Source organism: Bombina bombina, chromosome 9 (genome assembly GCF_027579735.1).
Source record: "Bombina bombina isolate aBomBom1 chromosome 9, aBomBom1.pri, whole genome shotgun sequence".
Classification (NCBI taxonomy): domain Eukaryota; kingdom Metazoa; phylum Chordata; class Amphibia; order Anura; family Bombinatoridae; genus Bombina; species Bombina bombina.
This window is the reverse complement of record NC_069507.1, coordinates 231,333,270-231,340,349: the sequence shown is the minus strand read 5'-3', so window position 1 is coordinate 231,340,349 and position 7,080 is coordinate 231,333,270.

Genomic DNA, 7,080 nt, shown 5'->3' with positions numbered 1-7,080 from the left:
CTCAAAATTCTGCTGCCCTAAGCACTCAAAAATCTGCTGTCCCCCATACTCCCACTCACCCCCAAGGTTTAAGGCTTTTTTTCATTATTTGGCAGGGAGTAATGTGAATTAGTTTTTTTCATGGAATTTCCCAAAGTAAATGTTTATAAGGACTTGCAAAACACTTGCATACACACACAGTTATACACATACACGCACAAACACACACACACACACACACACACATACACATATATATCTGTTGCTGCAATATATATATATAAACCCCAAACACAGATTGCTCTTGATACAATGCTTCCTCAAACAGAATACTAAGTGCTGAAAGCCAACAGAACTAAAGGCAATCGCTAGCTAAATAAGTGAAAGGTTCAGAGTTACCTCTAAAAGTAAGCTCTTTGGGCAGTCTCTTATTATACCACAATAGAATGTAAGCTCTTTTGGCAACATTTCTTATTATGTACCTGTCTAATACTTCTAAAATAACTGTAAGCTTTTTACAAATATAGCCACAAAAAGTGCTGTCCCCTCTCCACTCGCTGCTGCCCTAGGCAAGTGCCTTGTTTGCCTAGGCCAAAATATGCCCCTGCCAAGAACTCAAAATGAACAAGGTTTCACAAGTATAACCCTACCACATATCTATCCCTAATTAGTTTCATCAGCAATGATAAAATTACAAGCTGCAAGACAAGGAAGAGTTTGCTAACAAAATTACCAGGGATAGCCATATCTTCTTCAGTAACAAGTCCCACTGAGCCTTGCTAATAAAATTAATTGCTGCAAACAAGGTGTTAATGCATTCAAAACATTTCCACACTCGCCTAATATTGCAAATTATTGCACCTCCATAGAAAAGTCTTGTGATTACAAGGTGTTTACTGTCCCTTTAATTAATCTGTGCGCCAGAAATCCTGGCGGGCACTTGGGATTGTATTGGAGAAAGCTTTGGGCTTTGGTACATAATAGACCCATCTTTAGCAATGTCCCTGACTATGCTATTGCTCTCTGTTATTCAAGCACTTACAGCTGGATTAGGTTGTACTTGCAAATTGTACTGTCCCATTTTTGAATCCATGGAACGTTAGGAAGAGCCTGAGGCATGATCTGGTACTTTAAATTGAGTTCATATTTCTTTGCTCTTGTAATTGTACCAAAGCGCTGAGCTGTTAAGAGATTTGGTAACTGATATCCCTCTCTCATTTGAAAATCTTATTGAGTTTCAGTTATTGACTTTGGTTAAAGCAAACCCTATTTTCATGCATGAAAGCTTCAGATGCGCTTTTGACAACAAAGACCCTTATGAAATAGCAAGAAATCAAGACACTCCCAAACACATAGTAATTTGATTCACAACTACTCAAAAAAAAAATATTGGAATAGTCAAGCTGATAGATATGATATATGTGCATATATTGCATCCAATCAGGGCCAGATACAGGCATATCAGCAATATCCATTTTTTTACTAACTATATTGGTTTTGCAAAAAAACTTAAATATTTGATTCAATAAAATATATTTTTTGTTTATATTAACTAATGTAAGATATAGAAAATATATCATTAGTGTACATACTTTATTTACTTAGTAGAACCTAATACTATTTTATATATATATATATATATATATATATATATATATATATATATATATATATATATATATATATATATATATATATATATATATATATATATATATATATACAGCAATCTTCAACAAAGGACAAAGGGATTCACAGACCCCTTCCTCAGACCAGAATAGACATGCAACTAAACACAGTGATATATAAATACATTAAGCCCCACCCACCACCAAATCAAAACAGTGAATTGCGCCAAAAATGGGGTTGTCATGGTGATAACCTCTATACACCTCAGTGTAACCAAACTACTAATCCCAAAAGGTCAAATAAACCTCAGTAATATACAGATGCTAACATAACCATATGAGTCATTAGATATGTCAATTAATAAATACTTATAGACATCTATGAGTCCCTGTTCAATCCTAATTTAAATAATTTGATTAGAGGCAAAGGTATACTTAATACTATCATAGTTAATGACAAGCATTCAATCACATAGGGTAGTTCTATACATATCCGTTTATGGCAGGATTATATATAGCAATCTATAACATGCAGTCACAGTAGTAATACAGATGTGTCAGATCATATCCGATATACACTATTCACTCAGCATAATGAATTTGTATTGTTGATCCATTCTAAATCTTATGACAGTGTGAGCCCTCCAAAACATGTTAGCGGTTTTAGATGTGCCGAGTACAAATCTCAACTCATGTTTACAAACTATGTGCACAAATGCATTATGCCGGTATCTGCCATCATACCTTATGAAGCGTAACACAAAAGTCACTTGCCTGATCCTAATATAAGACGCACCAACAGTGAACAGCTCCTGTGCCTGTAGTGTCCGTTAGCCTAGCGCATGGCTAATTTGCATAAGCCGATGACGTATGCGTGTGTGTTCACGCGTTGTCACGGTAACCCTGATGCCATCTAAACATAAATGGTGTGCGATCCCCACAGTCTATTGTGCTTATGTTAGCTAAGGCAAAATGTTCAAAGCTGTGTCCCATTTCAGCAGCCCCATTTCACATCGACATAACTTAGTATGTAAAAAGGTAAAACAAGGTGTGTATACTGAAGAGTGTAATTTGTCCAATTAAGAGCCATGACCTATACACAGTCCTATAACTGTCATATAACTATTGTTAGAGATGGAGAGGGATGCATTTGTATAATAAATGCTATAGTATATTCCTACCATACTATTAGCATGTGTGTGGTGGCAGTTTAAGCACAACAGGGTGATCCATATTGCATATATATATGTAGAGAGAGTATACAAACATATAAACATATGTTAATTGACAATAAAGCATGAGACCTTGTGCCTGGACCCTCAGTTATCCATACAGCGGAACCTCAAACTATATCATTGGTTCACTGTTATAAGTGGCAATCAAAGTTTAGCCCTGATGTCCTTAGCTTATCAACAGAGGCGTGTTATTAATGTAAAGTTAGCACTCTAGACATTCAGTAGTCTATCCACTCAGGTATTCCATGTGTTTGGTTATTGTCCATCTATACAGGTTCCACAAAATGACCTTCAACCAGTCCCAGAGTATCAAAGGTACCCTTCCATTACCCATATGCCATGTACTAATGTGGCCTGCTTACCTCTGTGTGCTGCCACCAAATCGGTCCATAAAATACTCATAAGTAGGTCCCACCAAGTGTGTATCACACTAGGGCATATGAAACTCACTGGTTAGTTAACCACCTAGAGTATGACAAAGCAGGGTCAAATTGGTGTGTAATATCCGTAAAAAAGTCCAGCCATTATTTGTGTCCCACAAATGCGGGTGTAGGTGTGTCATCACACAAGTGGGCTAGGAGGTAGTAGGATAATATTAGTATCAAAGGAAGCAGCGCCAGTCATTAGACATATTCAGGCCATTAGGGTATAGGGTACCAAGTCTATGAATCCATCTGGACTCCATCCGGAGTAGGGTTGTATCCCTATCTCCACCTCGTTTGAGAGCTGGAACGTGGTCAATTAAGATAAACCTTAAGTCAGTAACTCTATGTTGGGCCAAGAGAAAATGTCTTGCCACAGGTTGGTCCGATGCTCCTTTATCCAAAGCGCTCCTTATTGCAGATCTGTGATTAGCCATCCTCAGTCATGCGTTGTCCGTCGTCTTTCCAACATAAAATTGGCCACAACAGCAGCTTAACAAGTAGATCACATGGGTAGTTGTACAGGTGATGAAGTGTCTTATTGTGTACTTCTGAGTCGTGTGTGGATGTCTGAAAACTTTACATGGGATCATTCCACTGCATGTAGTGCATCCCAGGCATCTATAACAGCCTTTCTTCTTGGTTTTAAGCCATTGTTCTTTCATATAGCATTGTTGTGGGTCTGTGGACATGAGTAGGTCCCTAAGGCTCCTTCCACGTCTGTACCCCATTATGGGAGGATCCATATGTTCAAAAGGTAATCCCGGATCTGTCACTAGGATCTCCCATCTCTTTCTGATGTCCTGTGCCATCCTCTCCTTCCCTTTATTGTAGGTGGTGGTAAAAATCATCCTCTCTTTTCTAGTCTGTTCCAGATGGTTGGCCTGGTTTCCCTCCTGGGTGGTCACTTCATCTATAACACTTCGAATAAGTTCCATTTTGTATCCTCTTTGTAGGAACTTTTCAGTCATCATTTGTAGTTGTGTTTCACGGTTACTGGTTTCAGTGTTGTTTCTTAATACCCGGATCATCTGTGACTTTATTATTGCCTTTCTGGTGTGTGGAGGATGGTTGCTGGTTGCTTCAAGTATTGAATTCCTGTCTGTGGGCTTGGTATAAAGAGTAATAAATAGTTTATCCTGTTTCTTGTAGATTCTGAGGTCTAGGAAGTCAATGCAATTCAGATCATACTTTAGCTCAAATTTAATAGGGGACTCAAGTGCATTCAGTCTTGTTACCCAATCATTCAATGAGTCCTCTGTGCCCTGCCATATTAGAAAGATATCGTCTATATACCTTTTGTAGTGTCTTACTGTATCTATGTTGTACACGTTTATGATGTCACGCTCATAGTGCTCCATGTAAAGATTAGCATATGATGGGGCCATATTTGACCCCATTGCTGTCCCCATGAGTTGTTGGTAAAATGTACTTTCAAAGCGAAAGTAATTAAGGGTCAAACATTTTTCCAGTAGATCAAGAATCAGAGAGATTGGGGGTCCCACGTAAGGGAATCGTGTCAGAGCCAGTGCAACCGCCTTTAGTCCATCAGTGTGGGGGATGACAGTATATAGACTTCTCATGTCCATGGTGACCAAAAGGTCATTGTTGCCAATCTCATCCACGGTGTTTAGTATGGTAATGAGGTCACCAGAGTCCCTAATATAGGAGTCCAATGATCTTACTAGGGGCTGTAGGAGGGCGTCAATCAATATTGCTAGGGGTTTGATACTAATATTATCCTACTACCTCCTAGCCCACTTGTGTGATGACACACCTACACCCGCATTTGTGGGACACAAATAATGGCTGGACTTTTTTACGGATATTACACACCAATTTGACCCTGCTTTGTCATACTCTAGGTGGTTAACTAACCAGTGAGTTTCATATGCCCTAGTGTGATACACACTTGGTGGGACCTACTTATGAGTATTTTATGGACCGATTTGGTGGCAGCACACAGAGGTAAGCAGGCCACATTAGTACATGGCATATGGGTAATGGAAGGGTGCCTTGGATACTCTGGGACTGGTTGAAGGTCATTTTGTGGAACCTGTATAGATGGACAATAACCAAACACATGGAATACCTGAGTGGATAGACTAATGAATGTCTAGAGTGCTAACTTTACATTAATAACACACCTCTGTTGATAAGCTAAGGACATCAGGGCTAAACTTTGATTGCCACTTATAACAGTGAACCAATGATATAGTTTGAGGTTCCGCTGTATGGATAACTGAGGGTCCAGGCACAAGGTCTCATGCTTTATTGTCAATTAACATATGTTTATATGTTTGTATACTCTCTCTATATATATATGCAATATGGATCACCCTGTTGTGCTTAAACTGCCACCACACACATGCTAATAGTAGGAATATACTATAGCATTTATTATACAAATGCATCCCTCTCCATCTCTAACAATAGTTATATGACAGTTATAGGACTGTGTATAGGTCATGGCTCTTAATTGGACATATTACACTCTTCGGTATACACACCTTGTTTTACCTTTTTACCTACTAAGTTATGTCGATGTGAAATGGGGCTGCTGAAATGTGACACAGCTTTGAACATTTTGCCTTAGCTAACATAAGCACAATAGACTGTGGGGATCGCACACCATTTATGCTTAGATGGCATCAGGGTTACCGTGATAACGCGTGAACACACACGCATACGTCATCGGCTTATGCAAATTAGCCATACGCTAGGCTAACGGACACTACAGGCACAGGAGTTGTTCACTGTTGGCGCGTCTTATATTAGGATCAGGCATGATCCTACTTATACAATACTTGGGGCTTGTGCTGATAGAAAGTAAGTGACTTTTGTGTTACGCTTCATAAGGTATGATGGCAGATACCGGCATAATGCTTTTGTGCACATAGTTTGTAAACATGAGTTGACATTTGTACTCGGCACATCTAACACCGCTAACATGTTTTGGAGGGCTCACACTGACATAAGATTTAGAATGGATCAACAATACAAATTCATTATGCTGAGTGAATAGTGTATATCGGATATGATCTGACACATCTGTATTACTACTGTGACTGCATGTTATAGATTGCTATATATAATCCTGACATAAACGGATATGTATAGAACTACCCTATGTGATTGAATGCTTGTCATTAACTATGATACCATTAAGTATACCTTTGCCTCTAATCTAATGATTTAAATTAGGATTGAACAGGGACTCATAGATGTCTATAAGTATTTATTAATTGACATATCTAATGACTCATATGGTTATGTTAGCATCTGTATATTACTGAGGTTTATTTGACCTTTTGGGATTAGTAGTTTGGTTACACTGAGGTGTATAGGGGTTATCACCATGACAACCCCATTTTTGGCGCAATTCACTGTTTTGATTTGGTGGTGGGTGAGGCTTAATGTATTTATATATCACTGTGTTTAGTTGCATGTCTATTCTGGTCTGAGGAAGGGGTCTGCAAATCCCGAAACGTTACCTAATAAATAAGTATTTTTTTGGAAACCCAGTGAGTGCAGTTCTTTGTTGAAGATCGCTGTGAATATTACTGATCTGGCACCCTGGTTGCTGACTATATGACATTGTGAGTGCAGATACACATGGAGGATATATATATAATTATTTTTTTCAAATGTGTTGCAAAGTTCTCCATTACTAGTCTACACTCAAGCCTTCATAATGGTTTTATATTGTGATGTATTCATAGGCTGGGGGTATTTAGACCCCTGTTCCAATGGTCAGCCTTGTCCTGAAGGGGTATAATAAATAACGGCTAATAGAAAAAAAAAACATGGCATATA